Source organism: Salmo salar, chromosome 20 (genome assembly GCF_965601325.2).
Source record: "Salmo salar chromosome 20, fSalSal1, whole genome shotgun sequence".
In the NCBI taxonomy this organism is placed as follows: domain Eukaryota; kingdom Metazoa; phylum Chordata; class Actinopteri; order Salmoniformes; family Salmonidae; genus Salmo; species Salmo salar.
Genome location: NC_138310.1, coordinates 92,869,574 through 92,891,037, shown reverse-complemented (window position 1 = coordinate 92,891,037; position 21,464 = coordinate 92,869,574).

Here is a 21,464-nt window from a genome sequence, read left to right as displayed (position 1 = left end):
CAGTGTGGGGGTAGAGTCCAGTCAGTGTGTGGGTAGAGTCCAGTCAGTGTGGGTAGAGTCCAGTCAGTGTGGGTAGAGTCCAGTCAGTGTGGGTAGAGTCCAGTCAGTGAGGGTAGAGTCCAGTCAGTGTGGGGGTAGAGTCTAGTCAGTGGGGGTAGAGTCCAGTCACTGTGGGTAGAGTCCAGTCAGTGTGTGGGTAGAGTCCAGTCAGTGTGGGTAGAGTCCAGTCAGTGTGGGGGTAGAGTCCAGTCAGTGTGTGGGTAGAGTCCAGTCAGTGTGGGTAGAGTCCAGTCAGTGTGGGTAGAGTCCAGTCAGTGTGGGTAGAGTCCAGTCAGTGTGGGGGTAGAGTCCAGTCAGTGTGGGTAGAGTCCAGTCAGTGTGGGTAGAGTCCAGTCAGTGTGGGTAGAGTCTAGTCAGTGTGGGGGTAGAGTCCAGTCAGTGTGGGTAGAGTCCAGTCAGTGTGAGGGTAGAGTCCAGTCAGTGTGGGGGTAGAGTCCAGACAGTGTGGGTAGAATCCAGTGAGTGTGTGGGTAGAGTCCAGTCAGTGTGGGTAGAGTCCAGTGAGTGTGGGGGTAGAGTCCAGTCAGTGTGGGGGTAGAGTCCAGTCAGTGTGTGGGTAGAGTCCAGTCAGTGTGGGTAGAGTCCAGTCAGTGTGGGTAGAGTCCAGTCAGTGTGGGTAGAGTCCAGTCAGTGTGGGTGGAGTCCAGTCAGTGTGTGGGTAGAGTCCAGTCAGTGTGAGGGTAGAGTCCAGTCAGTGTGGGTAGAGTCCAGTCAGTGTGGGGGTAGAGTCCAGTCAGTGTGGGTAGAGTCCAGTCAGTGTGGGGGTAGAGTCCAGTCAGTGGGGGTAGAGTCCAGTCAGTCTGGGTAGAGTCCAGTCAGTGTGGGTAGAGTCCAGTCAGTGTGGGTAGAGTCCAGTCAGTGTGGGTAGAGTCCAGTCAGTGTGGGTAGATTCCAGTCAGTGTGGGTAGAGTCCAGTGAGTGTGGGTAGAGTCCAGTGAGTGTGGGGGTAGAGTCCAGTCAGTGTGGGTAGAGTCCAGTGAGTGTGGGGGTAGAGTCCAGTCAGTGTGGGGGTAGTTTCCAGTCAGTGTGGGTAGAGTCTAGTCAGTGTGAGGGTAGAGTCCAGTCAGTGTGGGGGTAGAGTCCAGTCAGTGTGGGTAGAGTCCAGTCAGTGTGGGTAGAGTCCAGTGAGTGTGTGGGTAGAGTCCAGTCAGTGTGGGTAGAGTGCAGTGAGTGTGAGGGTAGAGTCCAGTCAGTGTGGGTAGAGTCCAGTCAGTGTGGGGGTAGAGTCCAGTCAGTGGGGGTAGAGTCCAGTCAGTGTGGGTAGAGTCCAGTCAGTGTGTGGGTAGAGTCCAGTCAGTGTGGGTAGAGTCCAGTCAGTGTGGGTAGAGTCCAGTCAGTGTGGGGGTAGAGTCCAGTCAGTGTGTGGGTAGAGTCCAGTCAGTGTGGGTAGAGTCCAGTCAGTGTGGGTAGAGTCCAGTCAGTGTGGGGGTAGAGTCCAGTCAGTGTGGGTAGAGTCCAGTCAGTGTGGGTAGAGTCCAGTCAGTGTGGGTAGAGTCTAGTCAGTGTGGGGGTAGAGTCCAGTCAGTGTGGGTAGAGTCCAGTCAGTGTGGGGGTAGAGTCCAGTCAGTGTGGGTAGAGTCCAGTCAGTGTGGGTAGAGTCCAGTCAGTGTGTGGGTAGAGTCCAGTCAGTGTGTGGGTAGAGTCCAGTCAGTGTGAGGGTAGAGTCTAGTCAGTGTGGGGGTAGAGTCCAGTCAGTGTGGGGGTAGAGTCCAGTCAGTGTGGGTAGAGTCCAGTCAGTGGGGGTAGAGTCCAGTCAGTGTGGGGGTAGAGTCCAGTCAGTGTGGGGGTAGAGTCCAGACAGTGTGGGTAGAATCCAGTGAGTGTGTGGGTAGAGTCCAGTCAGTGTGGGTAGAGTCCAGTGAGTGTGGGGGTAGAGTCCAGTCAGTGTGGGGGTAGAGTCCAGTCAGTGTGGGTAGAATCCAGTGAGTGTGTGGGTAGAGTCCAGTCAGTGTGGGTAGAGTCCAGTGAGTGTGGGGGTAGAGTCCAGTCAGTGTGGGGGTAGAGTCCAGTCAGTGTGTGGGTAGAGTCCAGTCAGTGTGGGTAGAGTCCAGTCAGTGTGGGTAGAGTCCAGTCAGTGTGGGTAGAGTCCAGTCAGTGTGGGTGGAGTCCAGTCAGTGTGTGGGTAGAGTCCAGTCAGTGTGAGGGTAGAGTCCAGTCAGTGTGGGTAGAGTCCAGTCAGTGTGGGGGTAGAGTCCAGTCAGTGTGGGTAGAGTCCAGTCAGTGTGGGGGTAGAGTCCAGTCAGTGGGGGTAGAGTCCAGTCAGTCTGGGTAGAGTCCAGTCAGTGTGGGTAGAGTCCAGTCAGTGTGGGTAGAGTCCAGTCAGTGTGGGTAGAGTCCAGTCAGTGTGGGTAGATTCCAGTCAGTGTGGGTAGAGTCCAGTGAGTGTGGGTAGAGTCCAGTGAGTGTGGGGGTAGAGTCCAGTCAGTGTGGGTAGAGTCCAGTGAGTGTGGGGGTAGAGTCCAGTCAGTGTGGGGGTAGTTTCCAGTCAGTGTGGGTAGAGTCTAGTCAGTGTGAGGGTAGAGTCCAGTCAGTGTGGGGGTAGAGTCCAGTCAGTGTGGGTAGAGTCCAGTCAGTGTGGGTAGAGTCCAGTGAGTGTGTGGGTAGAGTCCAGTCAGTGTGGGTAGAGTGCAGTGAGTGTGAGGGTAGAGTCCAGTCAGTGTGGGTAGAGTCCAGTCAGTGTGGGGGTAGAGTCCAGTCAGTGGGGGTAGAGTCCAGTCAGTGTGGGTAGAGTCCAGTCAGTGTGTGGGTAGAGTCCAGTCAGTGTGGGTAGAGTCCAGTCAGTGTGGGTAGAGTCCAGTCAGTGTGGGGGTAGAGTCCAGTCAGTGTGTGGGTAGAGTCCAGTCAGTGTGGGTAGAGTCCAGTCAGTGTGGGTAGAGTCCAGTCAGTGTGGGGGTAGAGTCCAGTCAGTGTGGGTAGAGTCCAGTCAGTGTGGGTAGAGTCCAGTCAGTGTGGGTAGAGTCTAGTCAGTGTGGGGGTAGAGTCCAGTCAGTGTGGGTAGAGTCCAGTCAGTGTGGGGGTAGAGTCCAGTCAGTGTGGGTAGAGTCCAGTCAGTGTGGGTAGAGTCCAGTCAGTGTGTGGGTAGAGTCCAGTCAGTGTGTGGGTAGAGTCCAGTCAGTGTGAGGGTAGAGTCTAGTCAGTGTGGGGGTAGAGTCCAGTCAGTGTGGGGGTAGAGTCCAGTCAGTGTGGGTAGAGTCCAGTCAGTGGGGGTAGAGTCCAGTCAGTGTGGGGGTTGAGTCCAGTCAGTGTGGATAGAGTCCAGTCAGTGTGGGTAGAGTCCAGTCAGTGTGGGTAGAGTCCAGTCAGTGTGAGGGTAGAGTCCAGTCAGTGTGGGTAGAGTCCAGTCAGTGGGGGTAGAGTCCAGTCAGTGTGGGGGTAGAGTCCAGTCAGTGTGGGTAGAGTCCAGTCAGTGTGGGTAGAGTCCAGTCAGTGTAGGTAGAGTCCAGTCAGTGTGGGTAGAGTCCAGTGAGTGTGTGGGTAGAGTCCAGTCAGTGTGTGGGTAGAGTCCAGTCAGTGTGGGTAGAGTCCAGTCAGTGTGGGTAGAGTCCAGTCAGTGTGGGGGTAGAGTCTAGTCAGTGGGGGTAGAGTCCAGTCACTGTGGGTAGAGTCCAGTCAGTGTGTGGGTAGAGTCCAGTCAGTGTGGGTAGAGTCCAGTCAGTGTGGGGGTAGAGTCCAGTCAGTGTGTGGGTAGAGTCCAGTCAGTGTGGGTAGAGTCCAGTCAGTGTGGGTAGAGTCCAGTCAGTGTGGGTAGAGTCCAGTCAGTGTGGGGGTAGAGTCCAGTCAGTGTGGGTAGAGTCCAGTCAGTGTGGGTAGAGTCCAGTCAGTGTGGGTAGAGTCTAGTCAGTGTGGGGGTAGAGTCCAGTCAGTGTGGGTAGAGTCCAGTCAGTGTGAGGGTAGAGTCCAGTCAGTGTGGGGGTAGAGTCCAGACAGTGTGGGTAGAATCCAGTGAGTGTGTGGGTAGAGTCCAGTCAGTGTGGGTAGAGTCCAGTGAGTGTGGGGGTAGAGTCCAGTCAGTGTGGGGGTAGAGTCCAGTCAGTGTGGGTAGAATCCAGTGAGTGTGTGGGTAGAGTCCAGTCAGTGTGGGTAGAGTCCAGTGAGTGTGGGGGTAGAGTCCAGTCAGTGTGGGGGTAGAGTCCAGTCAGTGTGTGGGTAGAGTCCAGTCAGTGTGGGTAGAGTCCAGTCAGTGTGGGTAGAGTCCAGTCAGTGTGGGTAGAGTCCAGTCAGTGTGGGTGGAGTCCAGTCAGTGTGTGGGTAGAGTCCAGTCAGTGTGAGGGTAGAGTCCAGTCAGTGTGGGTAGAGTCCAGTCAGTGTGGGGGTAGAGTCCAGTCAGTGTGGGTAGAGTCCAGTCAGTGTGGGGGTAGAGTCCAGTCAGTGGGGGTAGAGTCCAGTCAGTCTGGGTAGAGTCCAGTCAGTGTGGGTAGAGTCCAGTCAGTGTGGGTAGAGTCCAGTCAGTGTGGGTAGAGTCCAGTCAGTGTGGGTAGATTCCAGTCAGTGTGGGTAGAGTCCAGTGAGTGTGGGTAGAGTCCAGTGAGTGTGGGGGTAGAGTCCAGTCAGTGTGGGTAGAGTCCAGTGAGTGTGGGGGTAGAGTCCAGTCAGTGTGGGGGTAGTTTCCAGTCAGTGTGGGTAGAGTCTAGTCAGTGTGAGGGTAGAGTCCAGTCAGTGTGGGGGTAGAGTCCAGTCAGTGTGGGTAGAGTCCAGTCAGTGTGGGTAGAGTCCAGTGAGTGTGTGGGTAGAGTCCAGTCAGTGTGGGTAGAGTGCAGTGAGTGTGAGGGTAGAGTCCAGTCAGTGTGGGTAGAGTCCAGTCAGTGTGGGGGTAGAGTCCAGTCAGTGGGGGTAGAGTCCAGTCAGTGTGGGTAGAGTCCAGTCAGTGTGTGGGTAGAGTCCAGTCAGTGTGGGTAGAGTCCAGTCAGTGTGGGTAGAGTCCAGTCAGTGTGGGGGTAGAGTCCAGTCAGTGTGTGGGTAGAGTCCAGTCAGTGTGGGTAGAGTCCAGTCAGTGTGGGTAGAGTCCAGTCAGTGTGGGGGTAGAGTCCAGTCAGTGTGGGTAGAGTCCAGTCAGTGTGGGTAGAGTCCAGTCAGTGTGGGTAGAGTCTAGTCAGTGTGGGGGTAGAGTCCAGTCAGTGTGGGTAGAGTCCAGTCAGTGTGGGGGTAGAGTCCAGTCAGTGTGGGTAGAGTCCAGTCAGTGTGGGTAGAGTCCAGTCAGTGTGTGGGTAGAGTCCAGTCAGTGTGTGGGTAGAGTCCAGTCAGTGTGAGGGTAGAGTCTAGTCAGTGTGGGGGTAGAGTCCAGTCAGTGTGGGGGTAGAGTCCAGTCAGTGTGGGTAGAGTCCAGTCAGTGGGGGTAGAGTCCAGTCAGTGTGGGGGTTGAGTCCAGTCAGTGTGGATAGAGTCCAGTCAGTGTGGGTAGAGTCCAGTCAGTGTGGGTAGAGTCCAGTCAGTGTGGGTGGAGTCCAGTCAGTGTGTGGGTAGAGTCCAGTCAGTGTGAGGGTAGAGTCCAGTCAGTGTGGGTAGAGTCCAGTCAGTGTGGGGGTAGAGTCCAGTCAGTGTGGGTAGAGTCCAGTCAGTGTGGGGGTAGAGTCCAGTCAGTGGGGTTAGAGTCCAGTCAGTCTGGGTAGAGTCCAGTCAGTGTGGGGGTAGAGTCCAGTCAGTGTGGGTAGAGTCCAGTCAGTGTGGGGGTAGAGTCCAGTCAGTGTGTGGGTAGAGTCCAGTCAGTGTGGGTAGAGTCCAGTCAGTGTGGGTAGAGTCCAGTGAGTGTGTGGGTAGAGTCCAGTCAGTGTGGGTAGAGTCCAGTCAGTGTGGGTAGAGTCCAGTCAGTGTGAGGGTAGAGTCCAGTCAGTGTGGGTAGATTCCAGTCAGTGGGGGTAGAGTCCAGTCAGTGTGGGGGTAGAGTCCAGTCAGTGTGGGTAGAGTCCAGTCAGTGTGGGTAGAGTCCAGTCAGTGTAGGTAGAGTCCAGTCAGTGTGGGTAGAGTCCAGTGAGTGTGTGGGTAGAGTCCAGTCAGTGTGTGGGTAGAGTCCAGTCAGTGTGGGTAGAGTCCAGTCAGTGTGGGTAGAGTCCAGTCAGTGTGGGGGTAGAGTCTAGTCAGTGGGGGTAGAGTCCAGTCACTGTGGGTAGAGTCCAGTCAGTGTGTGGGTAGAGTCCAGTCAGTGTGGGTAGAGTCCAGTCAGTGTGGGTAGAGTCCAGTCAGTGTGGGTAGAGTCCAGTCAGTGTGGGGGTAGAGTCTAGTCAGTGGGGGTAGAGTCCAGTCAGTGTGGGTAGAGTCCAGTCAGTGTGTGGGTAGAGTCCAGTCAGTGTGGGTAGAGTCCAGTCAGTGTGGGTAGAGTCCAGTCAGTGTGGGGGTAGAGTCCAGTCAGTGTGTGGGTAGAGTCCAGTCAGTGTGGGCAGAGTCCAGTCAGTGTGGGTAGAGTCCAGTCAGTGTGGGTAGAGTCCAGTCAGTGTGGGGGTAGAGTCCAGTCAGTGTGGGTAGAGTCCAGTCAGTGTGGGTAGAGTCCAGTCAGTGTGGGTAGAGTCTAGTTAGTGTGGGGGTAGAGTCCAGTCAGTGTGGGTAGAGTCCAGTCAGTGTGAGGGTAGAGTCCAGTCAGTGTGGGGGTAGAGTCCAGTCAGTGTGGGTAGAATCCAGTGATTGTGTGGGTAGAGTCCAGTCAGTGTGGGTAGAGTCCAGTGAGTGTGGGGGTAGAGTCCAGTCAGTGTGGGGGTAGAGTCCAGTCAGTGTGGGTAGAATCCAGTGAGTGTGTGGGTAGAGTCCAGTCAGTGTGGGTAGAGTCCAGTGAGTGTGGGGGTAGAGTCCAGTCAGTGTGGGGGTAGAGTCCAGTCAGTGTGTGGGTAGAGTCCAGTCAGTGTGGGTAGAATCCAGTCAGTGTGGGTAGAGTCCAGTCAGTGTGTGGGTAGAGTCCAGTCAGTGTGGGTAGAGTCCAGTCAGTGTGGGTAGAGTCCAGTCAGTGTGGGTAGAGTCTAGTCAGTGTGGGGGTAGAGTCCAGTCAGTGTGGGTAGAGTCCAGTCAGTGTGGGGGTAGAGTCCAGTCAGTGTGGGTAGAGTCCAGTCAGTGTGGGTAGAGTCCAGTCAGTGTGTGGGTAGAGTCCAGTCAGTGTGTGGGTAGAGTCCAGTCAGTGTGAGGGTAGAGTCTAGTCAGTGTGGGGGTAGAGTCCAGTCAGTGTGGGGGTAGAGTCCAGTCAGTGTGGGTAGAGTCCAGTCAGTGGGGGTAGAGTCCAGTCAGTGTGGGGGTTGAGTCCAGTCAGTGTGGATAGAGTCCAGTCAGTGTGGGTAGAGTCCAGTCAGTGTGGGTAGAGTCCAGTCAGTGTGGGTGGAGTCCAGTCAGTGTGTGGGTAGAGTCCAGTCAGTGTGAGGGTAGAGTCCAGTCAGTGTGGGTAGAGTCCAGTCAGTGTGGGGGTAGAGTCCAGTCAGTGTGGGTAGAGTCCAGTCAGTGTGGGGGTAGAGTCCAGTCAGTGGGGTTAGAGTCCAGTCAGTCTGGGTAGAGTCCAGTCAGTGTGGGGGTAGAGTCCAGTCAGTGTGGGTAGAGTCCAGTCCGTGTGGGGGTAGAGTCCAGTCAGTGTGTGGGTAGAGTCCAGTCAGTGTGGGTAGAGTCCAGTCAGTGTGGGTAGAGTCCAGTGAGTGTGTGGGTAGAGTCCAGTCAGTGTGGGTAGAGTCCAGTCAGTGTGGGTAGAGTCCAGTCAGTGTGAGGGTAGAGTCCAGTCAGTGTGGGTAGATTCCAGTCAGTGGGGGTAGAGTCCAGTCAGTGTGGGGGTAGAGTCCAGTCAGTGTGGGTAGAGTCCAGTCAGTGTGGGTAGAGTCCAGTCAGTGTAGGTAGAGTCCAGTCAGTGTGGGTAGAGTCCAGTGAGTGTGTGGGTAGAGTCCAGTCAGTGTGTGGGTAGAGTCCAGTCAGTGTGGGTAGAGTCCAGTCAGTGTGGGTAGAGTCCAGTCAGTGTGGGGGTAGAGTCTAGTCAGTGGGGGTAGAGTCCAGTCACTGTGGGTAGAGTCCAGTCAGTGTGTGGGTAGAGTCCAGTCAGTGTGGGTAGAGTCCAGTCAGTGTGGGTAGAGTCCAGTCAGTGTGGGTAGAGTCCAGTCAGTGTGGGGGTAGAGTCTAGTCAGTGGGGGTAGAGTCCAGTCAGTGTGGGTAGAGTCCAGTCAGTGTGTGGGTAGAGTCCAGTCAGTGTGGGTAGAGTCCAGTCAGTGTGGGTAGAGTCCAGTCAGTGTGGGGGTAGAGTCCAGTCAGTGTGTGGGTAGAGTCCAGTCAGTGTGGGCAGAGTCCAGTCAGTGTGGGTAGAGTCCAGTCAGTGTGGGTAGAGTCCAGTCAGTGTGGGGGTAGAGTCCAGTCAGTGTGGGTAGAGTCCAGTCAGTGTGGGTAGAGTCCAGTCAGTGTGGGTAGAGTCTAGTCAGTGTGGGGGTAGAGTCCAGTCAGTGTGGGTAGAGTCCAGTCAGTGTGAGGGTAGAGTCCAGTCAGTGTGGGGGTAGAGTCCAGTCAGTGTGGGTAGAATCCAGTGATTGTGTGGGTAGAGTCCAGTCAGTGTGGGTAGAGTCCAGTGAGTGTGGGGGTAGAGTCCAGTCAGTGTGGGGGTAGAGTCCAGTCAGTGTGGGTAGAATCCAGTGAGTGTGTGGGTAGAGTCCAGTCAGTGTGGGTAGAGTCCAGTGAGTGTGGGGGTAGAGTCCAGTCAGTGTGGGGGTAGAGTCCAGTCAGTGTGTGGGTAGAGTCCAGTCAGTGTGGGTAGAATCCAGTCAGTGTGGGTAGAGTCCAGTCAGTGTGTGGGTAGAGTCCAGTCAGTGTGGGTAGAGTCCAGTCAGTGTGGGTAGAGTCCAGTCAGTGAGGGTAGAGTCCAGTCAGTGTGAGGGTAGAGTCCAGTCAGTGTGGGTAGAGTCCAGTCAGTGGGGGTAGAGTCCAGTCAGTGTGGGGGTTGAGTCCAGTCAGTGTGGATAGAGTCCAGTCAGTGTGGGTAGAGTCCAGTCAGTGTGGGTAGAGTCCAGTCAGTGTGGGGGTAGAGTCCAGTCAGTGTGGGTAGAGTCCAGTTAGTGTGGGTAGAGTCCAGTCAGTGGGGGTAGAGTCCAGTCAGTGTGGGTAGAGTCCAGTCAGTGTGGGGGTAGAGTCCAGTCAGTGTGGGTAGAGTCCAGTCAGTGTGGGTAGAGTCCAGTCAGTGTGGGTAGAGTCCAGTCAGTGTGGGGGTAGAGTCCAGTCAGTGTGGGGGTAGAGTCCAGTCAGTGGGGGTAGAGTCCAGTCAGTGTGGGTAGAGTCCCGTCAGTGTGTGGGTAGAGTCCAGTCAGTGTGGGTAGAGTCCAGTCAGTGTGGGTAGAGTCCAGTCAGTGTGGGGGTAGAGTCCAGTCAGTGTGGGTAGAGTCCAGTAAGTGTGGGTGGAGTCCAGTCAGTGTGGGGGTAGAGTCCAGTCAGTGTGGGTAGAGTCCAGTCAGTGTGGGTAGAGTCCAGTCAGTGTGGGTAGAGTCTAGTCAGTGTGGGGGTAGAGTCCAGTCAGTGTGGGTAGAGTCCAGTCAGTGTGGGTAGAGTCCAGTGAGTGTGTGGGTAGAGTCCAGTCAGTGTGGGTAGAGTCCAGTCAGTGTGGGTAGAGTCCAGTCAGTGTGAGGGTAGAGTCCAGTCAGTGTGGGTAGAGTCCAGTCAGTGGGGGTAGAGTCCAGTCAGTGTGGGGGTAGAGTCCAGTCAGTGTGGGTAGAGTCCAGTCAGTGTGGGTAGAGTCCAGTCAGTGTAGGTAGAGTCCAGTCAGTGTGGGTAGAGTCCAGTGAGTGTGTGGGTAGAGTCCAGTCAGTGTGTGGGTAGAGTCCAGTCAGTGTGGGTAGAGTCCAGTCAGTGTGGGTAGAGTCCAGTCAGTGTGGGGGTAGAGTCTAGTCAGTGGGGGTAGAGTCCAGTCACTGTGGGTAGAGTCCAGTCAGTGTGTGGGTAGAGTCCAGTCAGTGTGGGTAGAGTCCAGTCAGTGTGGGGGTAGAGTCCAGTCAGTGTGTGGGTAGAGTCCAGTCAGTGTGGGTAGAGTCCAGTCAGTGTGGGTAGAGTCCAGTCAGTGTGGGTAGAGTCCAGTCAGTGTGGGGGTAGAGTCCAGTCAGTGTGGGTAGAGTCCAGTCAGTGTGGGTAGAGTCCAGTCAGTGTGGGTAGAGTCTAGTCAGTGTGGGGGTAGAGTCCAGTCAGTGTGGGTAGAGTCCAGTCAGTGTGAGGGTAGAGTCCAGTCAGTGTGGGGGTAGAGTCCAGACAGTGTGGGTAGAATCCAGTGAGTGTGTGGGTAGAGTCCAGTCAGTGTGGGTAGAGTCCAGTGAGTGTGGGGGTAGAGTCCAGTCAGTGTGGGGGTAGAGTCCAGTCAGTGTGGGTAGAATCCAGTGAGTGTGTGGGTAGAGTCCAGTCAGTGTGGGTAGAGTCCAGTGAGTGTGGGGGTAGAGTCCAGTCAGTGTGGGGGTAGAGTCCAGTCAGTGTGTGGGTAGAGTCCAGTCAGTGTGGGTAGAGTCCAGTCAGTGTGGGTAGAGTCCAGTCAGTGTGGGTAGAGTCCAGTCAGTGTGGGTGGAGTCCAGTCAGTGTGTGGGTAGAGTCCAGTCAGTGTGAGGGTAGAGTCCAGTCAGTGTGGGTAGAGTCCAGTCAGTGTGGGGGTAGAGTCCAGTCAGTGTGGGTAGAGTCCAGTCAGTGTGGGGGTAGAGTCCAGTCAGTGGGGGTAGAGTCCAGTCAGTCTGGGTAGAGTCCAGTCAGTGTGGGTAGAGTCCAGTCAGTGTGGGTAGAGTCCAGTCAGTGTGGGTAGAGTCCAGTCAGTGTGGGTAGATTCCAGTCAGTGTGGGTAGAGTCCAGTGAGTGTGGGTAGAGTCCAGTGAGTGTGGGGGTAGAGTCCAGTCAGTGTGGGTAGAGTCCAGTGAGTGTGGGGGTAGAGTCCAGTCAGTGTGGGGGTAGTTTCCAGTCAGTGTGGGTAGAGTCTAGTCAGTGTGAGGGTAGAGTCCAGTCAGTGTGGGGGTAGAGTCCAGTCAGTGTGGGTAGAGTCCAGTCAGTGTGGGTAGAGTCCAGTGAGTGTGTGGGTAGAGTCCAGTCAGTGTGGGTAGAGTGCAGTGAGTGTGAGGGTAGAGTCCAGTCAGTGTGGGTAGAGTCCAGTCAGTGTGGGGGTAGAGTCCAGTCAGTGGGGGTAGAGTCCAGTCAGTGTGGGTAGAGTCCAGTCAGTGTGTGGGTAGAGTCCAGTCAGTGTGGGTAGAGTCCAGTCAGTGTGGGTAGAGTCCAGTCAGTGTGGGGGTAGAGTCCAGTCAGTGTGTGGGTAGAGTCCAGTCAGTGTGGGTAGAGTCCAGTCAGTGTGGGTAGAGTCCAGTCAGTGTGGGGGTAGAGTCCAGTCAGTGTGGGTAGAGTCCAGTCAGTGTGGGTAGAGTCCAGTCAGTGTGGGTAGAGTCTAGTCAGTGTGGGGGTAGAGTCCAGTCAGTGTGGGTAGAGTCCAGTCAGTGTGGGGGTAGAGTCCAGTCAGTGTGGGTAGAGTCCAGTCAGTGTGGGTAGAGTCCAGTCAGTGTGTGGGTAGAGTCCAGTCAGTGTGTGGGTAGAGTCCAGTCAGTGTGAGGGTAGAGTCTAGTCAGTGTGGGGGTAGAGTCCAGTCAGTGTGGGGGTAGAGTCCAGTCAGTGTGGGTAGAGTCCAGTCAGTGGGGGTAGAGTCCAGTCAGTGTGGGGGTTGAGTCCAGTCAGTGTGGATAGAGTCCAGTCAGTGTGGGTAGAGTCCAGTCAGTGTGGGTAGAGTCCAGTCAGTGTGGGTGGAGTCCAGTCAGTGTGTGGGTAGAGTCCAGTCAGTGTGAGGGTAGAGTCCAGTCAGTGTGGGTAGAGTCACAGTCAGTGTGGGGGTAGAGTCCAGTCAGTGTGGGTAGAGTCCAGTCAGTGTGGGGGTAGAGTCCAGTCAGTGGGGTTAGAGTCCAGTCAGTCTGGGTAGAGTCCAGTCAGTGTGGGTAGAGTCCAGTCTGTGGGGGTAGAGTCCAGTCAGTGTGGGTAGAGTCCAGTAAGTGTGGGGGTAGAGTCCAGTGAGTGTGGGTAGAGTCCAGTGAGTGTGGGGGTAGAGTCCAGTCAGTGTGTGTAGAGTCCAGTGAGTGTGGGGGTAGAGTCCAGTCAGTGTGGGGGTAGTTTCAAGTCAGTGTGGGTAGAGTCTAGTCAGTGTGAGGGTAGAGTCCAGTCAGTGTGGGGGTAGAGTCCAGTCAGTGTGGGTAGAGTCCAGTCAGTGTGGGTAGAGTCCAGGTAGTGTGTGGGTAGAGTCCAGTCAGTGTGGGTAGAGTGCAGTGAGTGTGAGGGTAGAGTCCAGTCAGTGTGGGTAGAGTCCAGTCAGTGTGGGGGTAGAGTCCAGTCAGTGGGGGTTGAGTCCAGTCAGTGTGGGTAGAGTCCAGTCAGTGTGTGGGTAGAGTCCAGTCAGTGTGGGTAGAGTCCAGTCAGTGTGGGTAGAGTCCAGTCAGTGTGGGGGTAGAGTCCAGTCAGTGTGTGGTTAGAGTCCAGTCAGTGTGGGTAGAGTCCAGTCAGTGTGGGTAGAGTCCAGTCAGTGTGGGTAGAGTCCAGTCAGTGTGGGGGTAGAGTCCAGTCAGTGTGGGTAGAGTCCAGTCAGTGTGGGTAGAGTCCAGTCAGTCTGGGTAGAGTCTAGTCAGTGTGGGGGTAGAGTCCAGTCAGTGTGGGTAGAGTCCAGTCAGTGTGGGGGTAGAGTCCAGTCAGTGTGGGTAGAGTCCAGTCAGTGTGGGTAGAGTCCAGTCAGTGTGTGGGTAGAGTCCAGTCAGTGTGTGGGTAGAGTCCAGTCAGTGTGAGGGTAGAGTCTAGTCAGTGTGGGGGTAGAGTCCAGTCAGTGTGGGGGTAGAGTCCAGTCAGTGTGGGTAGAGTCTAGTCAGTGTGAGGGTAGAGTCCAGTCAGTGTGGGGGTAGAGTCCAGTCAGTGTGGGTAGAGTCCAGTCAGTGTGGGTAGAGTCCAGTGAGTGTGTGGGTAGAGTCCAGTCAGTGTGGGTAGAGTGCAGTGAGTGTGAGGGTAGAGTCCAGTCAGTGTGGGTAGAGTCCAGTCAGTGTGGGGGTAGAGTCCAGTCAGTGGGGGTAGAGTCCAGTCAGTGTGGGGGTAGAGTCCAGTCAGTGTGGGTAGAGTCCAGTCAGTGGGGGTAGAGTCCAGTCAGTGTGGGGGTTGAGTCCAGTCAGTGTGGATAGAGTCCAGTCAGTGTGGGTAGAGTCCAGTCAGTGTGGGTAGAGTCCAGTCAGTGTGGGTGGAGTCCAGTCAGTGTGTGGGTAGAGTCCAGTCAGTGTGAGGGTAGAGTCCAGTCAGTGTGGGTAGAGTCCAGTCAGTGTGGGGGTAGAGTCCAGTCAGTGTGGGTAGAGTCCAGTCAGTGTGGGGGTAGAGTCCAGTCAGTGGGGTTAGAGTCCAGTCAGTCTGGGTAGAGTCCAGTCAGTGTGGGTAGAGTCCAGTCTGTGGGGGTAGAGTCCAGTCAGTGTGGGTAGAGTCCAGTAAGTGTGGGGGTAGAGTCCAGTGAGTGTGGGTAGAGTCCAGTGAGTGTGGGGGTAGAGTCCAGTCAGTGTGTGTAGAGTCCAGTGAGTGTGGGGGTAGAGTCCAGTCAGTGTGGGGGTAGTTTCAAGTCAGTGTGGGTAGAGTCTAGTCAGTGTGAGGGTAGAGTCCAGTCAGTGTGGGGGTAGAGTCCAGTCAGTGTGGGTAGAGTCCAGTCAGTGTGGGTAGAGTCCAGGTAGTGTGTGGGTAGAGTCCAGTCAGTGTGGGTAGAGTGCAGTGAGTGTGAGGGTAGAGTCCAGTCAGTGTGGGTAGAGTCCAGTCAGTGTGGGGGTAGAGTCCAGTCAGTGGGGGTTGAGTCCAGTCAGTGTGGGTAGAGTCCAGTCAGTGTGTGGGTAGAGTCCAGTCAGTGTGGGTAGAGTCCAGTCAGTGTGGGTAGAGTCCAGTCAGTGTGGGGGTAGAGTCCAGTCAGTGTGTGGGTAGAGTCCAGTCAGTGTGGGTAGAGTCCAGTCAGTGTGGGTAGAGTCCAGTCAGTGTGGGTAGAGTCCAGTCAGTGTGGGGGTAGAGTCCAGTCAGTGTGGGTAGAGTCCAGTCAGTGTGGGTAGAGTCCAGTCAGTGTGGGTAGAGTCTAGTCAGTGTGGGGGTAGAGTCCAGTCAGTGTGGGTAGAGTCCAGTCAGTGTGGGGGTAGAGTCCAGTCAGTGTGGGTAGAGTCCAGTCAGTGTGGGTAGAGTCCAGTCAGTGTGTGGGTAGAGTCCAGTCAGTGTGTGGGTAGAGTCCAGTCAGTGTGAGGGTAGAGTCTAGTCAGTGTGGGTAGAGTCCAGTCAGTGTGGGGGTAGAGTCCAGTCAGTGTGGGTAGAGTCCAGTCAGTGTGTGGGTAGAGTCCAGTCAGTGTGTGGGTAGAGTCCAGTCAGTGTGGGTAGAGTCCAGTCAGTGTGGGTAGAGTCCAGTGAGTGTGTGGGTAGAGTCCAGTCAGTGTGGGTAGAGTGCAGTGAGTGTGAGGGTAGAGTCCAGTCAGTGTGGGTAGAGTCCAGTCAGTGTGGGGGTAGAGTCCAGTCAGTGTGGGTAGAGTCCAGTCAGTGTGGGTAGAGTCCAGTCAGTGTGTGGGTAGAGTCCAGTAAGTGTGGGTAGAGTCCAGTCAGTGTGGGTAGAGTCCAGTCAGTGTGGTGGTAGAGTCCAGTCAGTGTGTGGGTAGAGTCCAGTCAGTGTGGGTAGAGTCCAGTCAGTGTGGGTAGAGTCCAGTCAGTGTGGGTAGAGTCCAGTCAGTGTGGGGGTAGAGTCCAGTCAGTGTGGGTAGAGTCCAGTCAGTGTGGGTAGAGTCCAGTCAGTGTGGGTAGAGTCTAGTCAGTGTGGGGGTAGAGTCCAGTCAGTGTGGGTAGAGTCCAGTCAGTGTGGGGGTAGAGTCCAGTCAGTGTGGGTAGAGTCCAGTCAGTGTGGGTAGAGTCCAGTCAGTGTGTGGGTAGAGTCCAGTCAGTGTGTGGGTAGAGTCCAGTCAGTGTGAGGGTAGAGTCTAGTCAGTGTGGGGGTAGAGTCCAGTCAGTGTGGGGGTAGAGTCCAGTCAGTGTGGGTAGAGTCCAGTCAGTGGGGGTAGAGTCCAGTCAGTGTGGGGGTTGAGTCCAGTCAGTGTGGATAGAGTCCAGTCAGTGTGGGTAGAGTCCAGTCAGTGTGGGTAGAGTCCAGTCAGTGTGGGTGGAGTCCAGTCAGTGTGTGGGTAGAGTCCAGTCAGTGTGAGGGTAGAGTCCAGTCAGTGTGGGTAGAGTCCAGTCAGTGTGGGGGTAGAGTCCAGTCAGTGTGGGTAGAGTCCAGTCAGTGTGGGGGTAGAGTCCAGTCAGTGGGGTTAGAGTCCAGTCAGTCTGGGTAGAGTCCAGTCAGTGTGGGTAGAGTCCAGTCTGTGGGGGTAGAGTCCAGTCAGTGTGGGTAGAGTCCAGTAAGTGTGGGGGTAGAGTCCAGTGAGTGTGGGTAGAGTCCAGTGAGTGTGGGGGTAGAGTCCAGTCAGTGTGTGTAGAGTCCAGTGAGTGTGGGGGTAGAGTCCAGTCAGTGTGGGGGTAGTTTCAAGTCAGTGTGGGTAGAGTCTAGTCAGTGTGAGGGTAGAGTCCAGTCAGTGTGGGGGTAGAGTCCAGTCAGTGTGGGTAGAGTCCAGTCAGTGTGGGTAGAGTCCAGGTAGTGTGTGGGTAGAGTCCAGTCAGTGTGGGTAGAGTGCAGTGAGTGTGAGGGTAGAGTCCAGTCAGTGTGGGTAGAGTCCAGTCAGTGTGGGGGTAGAGTCCAGTCAGTGGGGGTTGAGTCCAGTCAGTGTGGGTAGAGTCCAGTCAGTGTGTGGGTAGAGTCCAGTCAGTGTGGGTAGAGTCCAGTCAGTGTGGGTAGAGTCCAGTCAGTGTGGGGGTAGAGTCCAGTCAGTGTGTGGTTAGAGTCCAGTCAGTGTGGGTAGAGTCCAGTCAGTGTGGGTAGAGTCCAGTCAGTGTGGGTAGAGTCCAGTCAGTGTGGGGGTAGAGTCCAGTCAGTGTGGGTAGAGTCCAGTCAGTGTGGGTAGAGTCCAGTCAGTCTGGGTAGAGTCTAGTCAGTGTGGGGGTAGAGTCCAGTCAGTGTGGGTAGAGTCCAGTCAGTGTGGGGGTAGAGTCCAGTCAGTGTGGGTAGAGTCCAGTCAGTGTGTGGGTAGAGTCCAGTCAGTGTGTGGGTAGAGTCCAGTCAGTGTGAGGGTAGAGTCTAGTCAGTGTGGGGGTAGAGTCCAGTCAGTGTGGGGGTAGAGTCCAGTCAGTGTGGGTAGAGTCTAGTCAGTGTGAGGGTAGAGTCCAGTCAGTGTGGGGGTAGAGTCCAGTCAGTGTGGGTAGAGTCCAGTCAGTGTGGGTAGAGTCCAGTGAGTGTGTGGGTAGAGTCCAGTCAGTGTGGGTAGAGTGCAGTGAGTGTGAGGGTAGAGTCCAGTCAGTGTGGGTAGAGTCCAGTCAGTGTGGGGGTAGAGTCCAGTCAGTGGGGGTAGAGTCCAGTCAGTGTGGGTAGAGTCCAGTCAGTGTGTGGGTAGAGTCCAGTAAGTGTGGGTAGAGTCCAGTCAGTGTGGGTAGAGTCCAGTCAGTGTGGTGGTAGAGTCCAGTCAGTGTGTGGGTAGAGTCCAGTCAGTGTGGGTAGAGTCCAGTCAGTGTGGGTAGAGTCCAGTCAGTGTGGGTAGAGTCCAGTCAGTGTGGGGGTAGAGTCCAGTCAGTGTGGGTAGAGTCCAGTCAGTGTGGGTAGAGTCCAGTCAGTGTGGGTAGAGTCTAGTCAGTGTGGGGGTAGAGTCCAGTCAGTGTGGGTAGAGTCCAGTCAGTGTGGGGGTAGAGTCCAGTCAGAGTGGGTAGAGTCCAGTCAGTGTGGGTAGAGTCCAGTCAGTGTGTGGGTAGAGTCCAGTCAGTGTGTGGGTAGAGTCCAGTCAGTGTGAGGGTAGAGTCTAGTCAGTGTGGGTAGAGTCCAGTCAGTGTGGGGGTAGAGTCCAGTCAGTGTGGGTAGAGTCCAGTCAGTGTGTGGGTAGAGTCCAGTCAGTGTGTGGGTAGAGTCCAGTCAGTGTGAGGGTAGAGTCCAGTCAGTGTGGGGGTAGAGTCCAGTCAGTGTGGGTAGAGTCCAGTCAGTGTGGGTAGAGTCCAGTGAGTGTGGGGGTAGAGTCCAGTCAGTGTGGGGGTAGAGTCCAGTCAGTGTGGGTAGAGTCCAGTGAGTGTGGGGGTAGAGTCCAGTCAGTGTGGGGGTAGAGTCCAGTCAGTGTGTGGGTAGAGTCCAGTCAGTGTGGGTAGAATCCAGTCAGTGTGGGTAGAGTCCAGTCAGTGTGTGGGTAGAGTCCAGTCAGTGTGGGTAGAGTCCAGTCAGTATGGGTAGAGTCCAGTCAGTGAGGGTAGAGTCCAGTCAGTGTGAGGGTAGAGTCCAGTCAGTGTGGGTAGAGTCCAGTCAGTGGGGGTAGAGTCCAGTCAGTGTGGGGGTTGAGTCCAGTCAGTGTGGATAGAGTCCAGTCAGTGTGGGTAGAGTCCAGTCAGTGTGGGTAGAGTCCAGTCAGTGTGGGTGGAGTCCAGTCAGTGTGTGGGTAGAGTCCAGTCAGTGTAAGGGTAGAGTCCAGTCAGTGTGGGTAGAGTCCAGTCAGTGTGGGGGTAGAGTCCAGTCAGTGTGGGTAGAGTCCAGTCAGTGTGGGGGTAGAGTCCAGTCAGTGGGGGTAGAGTCCAGTCAGTCTGGGTAGAGTCCAGTCAGTGTGGGTAGAGTCCAGTCAGTGTGGGTAGAGTCCAGTCAGTGTGGGTAGATTCCAGTCAGTGTGGGTAGAGTCCAGTGAGTGTGGGTAGAGTCCAGTGAGTGTGGGGGTAGAGTCCAGTCAGTGTGGGTAGAGTCCAGTGAGTGTGGGGGTAGAGTCCAGTCAGTGTGGGGGTAGTTTCCAGTCAGTGTGGGTAGAGTCTAGTCAGTGTGAGGGTAGAGTCCAGTCAGTGTGGGGGTAGAGTCCAGTCAGTGTGGGTAGAGTCCAGTCAGTGTGGGTAGAGTCCAGTGAGTGTGTGGGTAGAGTCCAGTCAGTGTGGGTATAGTGCAGTGAGTGTGAGGGTAGAGTCCAGTCACTGTGGGTAGAGTCCAGTCAGTGTGGGGGTAGAGTCCAGTCAGTGGGGGTAGAGTCCAGTCAGTGTGGGTAGAGTACAGTCAGTGTGTGGGTAGAGTCCAGTCAGTGTGGGTAGAGTCCAGTCAGTGTGGGTAGAGTCCAGTCAGTGTGGGGGTAGAGTCCAGTCAGTGTGTGGGTAGAGTCCAGTCAGTGTGGGTAGAGTCCAGTCAGTGTGGGTAGAGTCCAGTCAGTGTGGGTAGAGTCCAGTCAGTGTGGGGGTAGAGTCCAGTCAGTGTGGGTAGAGTCCAGTCAGTGTGGGGGTAGAGTCCAGTCAGTGTAGGTAGAGTCCAGTCAGTGTGGGGGTAGAGTCCAGTCAGTGTGGGTAGAGTCCAGTCAGTGTGGGTAGAGTCCAGTCAGTGTGGGTAGAGTCTAGTCAGTGTGGGGGTAGAGTCCAGTCAGTGTGGGTAGAGTCCATTCAGTGTGGGGGTAGAGTCCAGTCAGAGTGGGTAGAGTCCAGTCAGTGTGGGTAGAGTCCAGTCAGTGTGTGGGTAGAGTCCAGTCAGTGTGTGGGTAGAGTCCAGTCAGTGTGAGGGTAGAGTCTAGTCAGTGTGGGTAGAGTCCAGTCAGTGTGGGGGTAGAGTCCAGTCAGTGTGGGTAGAGTCCAGTCAGTGTGTGGGTAGAGTCCAGTCAGTGTGTGGGTAGAGTCCAGTCAGTGTGAGGGTAGAGTCCAGTCAGTGTGGGGGTAGAGTCCAGTCAGTGTGGGTAGAGTCCAGTCAGTGTGGGTAGAGTCCAGTGAGTGTGGGGGTAGAGTCCAGTCAGTGTGGGGGTAGAGTCCAGTCAGTGTGGGTAGAGTCCAGTGAGTGTGGGGGTAGAGTCCAGTCAGTGTGGGGGTAGAGTCCAGTCAGTGTGTGGGTAGAGTCCAGTCAGTGTGGGTAGAGTCCAGTCAGTGTGGGTAGAGTCCAGTCAGTGTGTGGGTAGAGTCCAGTCAGTGTGGGTAGATTCCAGTCAGTATGGGTAGAGTCCAGTCAGTGAGGGTAGAGTCCAGTCAGTGTGAGGGTAGAGTCCAGTCAGTGTGGGTAGAGTCCAGTCAGTGGGGGTAGAGTCCAGTCAGTGTGGGGGTTGAGTCCAGTCAGTGTGGATAGAGTCCAGTCAGTGTGGGTAGAGTCCAGTCAGTGTGGGTAGAGTCCAGTCAGTGTGGGTGGAGTCCAGTCAGTGTGTGGGTAGAGTCCAGTCAGTGTGAGGGTAGAGTCCAGTCAGTGTGGGTAGAGTCCAGTCAGTGTGGGGGTAGAGTCCAGTCAGTGTGGGTAGAGTCCAGTCAGTGTGGGGGTAGAGTCCAGTCAGTGGGGGTAGAGTCCAGTCAGTCTGGGTAGAGTCCAGTCAGTGTGGGTAGAGTCCAGTCAGTGTGGGTAGAGTCCAGTCAGTGTGGGTAGATTCCAGTCAGTGTGGGTAGAGTCCAGTGAGTGTGGGTAGAGTCCAGTGAGTGTGGGGGTAGAGTCCAGTCAGTGTGGGTAGAGTCCAGTGAGTGTGGGGGTAGAGTCCAGTCAGTGTGGGGGTAGTTTCCAGTCAGTGTGGGTAGAGTCTAGTCAGTGTGGGGGTAGAGTCCAGTCAGTGTGGGGGTAGAGTCCAGTCAGTGTGGGTAGAGTCCAGTGAGTGTGGGTAGAGTCCAGTGAGTGTGTGGGTAGAGTCCAGTCAGTGTGGGTATAGTGCAGTGAGTGTGAGGGTAGAGTCCAGTCACTGTGGGTAGAGTCCAGTCAGTGTGGGGGTAGAGTCCAGTCAGTGGGGGTAGAGTCCAGTCAGTGTGGGTAGAGTACAGTCAGTGTGTGGTTAGAGTCCAGTCAGTGTGGGTAGAGTCCAGTCAGTGTGGGTAGAGTCCAGTCAGTGTGGGGGTAGAGTCCAGTCAGTGTGTGGGTAGAGTCCAGTCAGTGTGGGTAGAGTCCAGTCAGTGTGGGTAGAGTCCAGTCAGTGTGGGTAGAGTCCAGTCAGTGTGGGGGTAGAGTCCAGTCAGTGTGGGTAGAGTCCAGTCAGTGTGGGTAGAGTCCAGTCAGTCTGGGTAGAGTCTAGTCAGTGTGGGGGTAGAGTCCAGTCAGTGTGGGTAGAGTCCAGTCAGTGTGGGGGTAGAGTCCAGTCAGTGTGGGTAGAGTCCAGTCAGTGTGGGTAGAGTCCAGTCAGTGTGTGGGTAGAGTCCAGTCAGTGTGTGGGTAGAGTCCAGTCAGTGTGAGGGTAGAGTCTAGTCAGTGTGGGGGTAGAGTCCAGTCAGTGTGGGGGTAGAGTCCAGTCAGTGTGGGTAGAGTCCAGTCAGTGGGGGTAGAGTCCAGTCAGTGTGGGGGTTGAGTCCAGTCAGTGTGGATAGAGTCCAGTCAGTGTGGGTAGAGTCCAGTCAGTGTGGGTAGAGTCCAGTCAGTGTGGGTAGAGTCCAGTCAGTGTGTGGGTAGAGTCCAGTCAGTGTGGGTAGAGTCCAGTCAGTGTGAGGGTAGAGTCCAGTCAGTGTGGGGGTAGAGTCCAGTCAGTGTGGGTAGAGTCCAGTCAGTGTGGGTAGAGTCCAGTGAGTGTGTGGGTAGAGTCCAGTCAGTGTGGGTAGAGTGCAGTGAGTGTGAGGGTAGAGTCCAGTCACTGTGGGTAGAGTCCAGTCAGTGTGGGGGTAGAGTCCAGTCAGTGGGGGTAGAGTCCAGTCAGTGTGGGTAGAGTCCAGTCAGTGTGTGGGTAGAGTCCAGTCAGTGTGGGTAGAGTCCAGTCAGTGTGGGTAGAGTCCAGTCAGTGTGGGGGTAGAGTCCAGTCAGTGTGTGGGTAGAGTCCAGTCAGTGTGGGTAGAGTCCAGTCAGTGTGGGTAGAGTCCAGTCAGTGTGGGTAGAGTCCAGTCAGTGTGGGGGTAGAGTCCAGTCAGTGTGGGTAGAGTCCAGTCAGTGTGGGTAGAGTCCAGTCAGTCTGGGTAGAGTCTAGTGAGTGTGGGGGGTAGAGTCCAGTCAGTGTAGGTAGAGTCCAGTCAGTGTGGGGGTAGAGTCCAGTCAGTGTGGGTAGAGTCCAGTCAGTGTGGGTAGAGTCCAGTCAGTGTGTGGGTAGAGTCCAGTCAGTGTGTGGGTAGAGTCCAGTCAGTGTGAGGGTAGAGTCCAGTCAGTGTGGGGGTAGAGTCCAGTCAGTGTGGGGGTAGAGTCCAGTCAGTGTGGGTAGAGTCCAGTCAGTGTGGGGTAGAGTCCAGTCAGTGTGGGGGTAGAGTCCAGTCAGTGTGGGTAGAGTCCAGTCAGTGTGGGTAGAGTCCAGTCAGTGTGGGTAGAGTCCAGTCAGTGTGGGGTAGAGTCCAGTCAGTGTGTGGGTAGAGTCCAGTCAGTGTGGGGTAGAGTCCAGTCAGTGTGGGTAGAGTCCAGTCAGTGTGGGGGTAGAGTCCAGTCAGTGTGGGTAGAGTCCAGTCAGTGTGGGGGTAGAGTCCAGTCAGTGTGGGTAGAGTCCAGTCAGTGCTGGGGTAGAGTCCAGTCAGTGTGGGTAGAGTCCAGTCAGTGGGGGTAGAGTCCAGTC